The 228-nt window shown below is 61.4% G+C and overlaps 1 protein-coding gene across 1 annotated transcript in view; it reads left to right on the forward strand.

Annotated features, from left to right (window-relative positions):
- Positions 1-228, forward strand: part of MAML3 (mastermind-like transcriptional coactivator 3) — a 382,444-nt gene that overhangs the window by 2,048 nt on the left and 380,168 nt on the right. The window lies entirely within an intron of this gene.

Below are 228 nucleotides of genomic sequence, written 5' to 3' on the forward strand. Positions count from 1 at the left end.
AAAAGCCGCCCGCCTTCCCAGACCCGTCCCCCTTCGCCCACCCCTCTCCGCACATCCGCCGGGTTCGGGGGAGAAATTGATGCTGTCGCAGATTCTGGGCGGGCACCAGGCCCTCAATCCCTAGGGGGGCGGTGGGGGAAGCGAGAGGCTCTCGCCTTTTCTCCCCAGCTCACCCCCTTTGGGCTGAGAAAGTCTGAGAGTTTTGTGAATGAACTTTGAAGTTGGTGA

Source organism: Myotis brandtii, unplaced genomic scaffold (assembly GCF_000412655.1).
Source record: "Myotis brandtii unplaced genomic scaffold, ASM41265v1 scaffold53, whole genome shotgun sequence".
Lineage (NCBI taxonomy): Eukaryota > Metazoa > Chordata > Mammalia > Chiroptera > Vespertilionidae > Myotis > Myotis brandtii.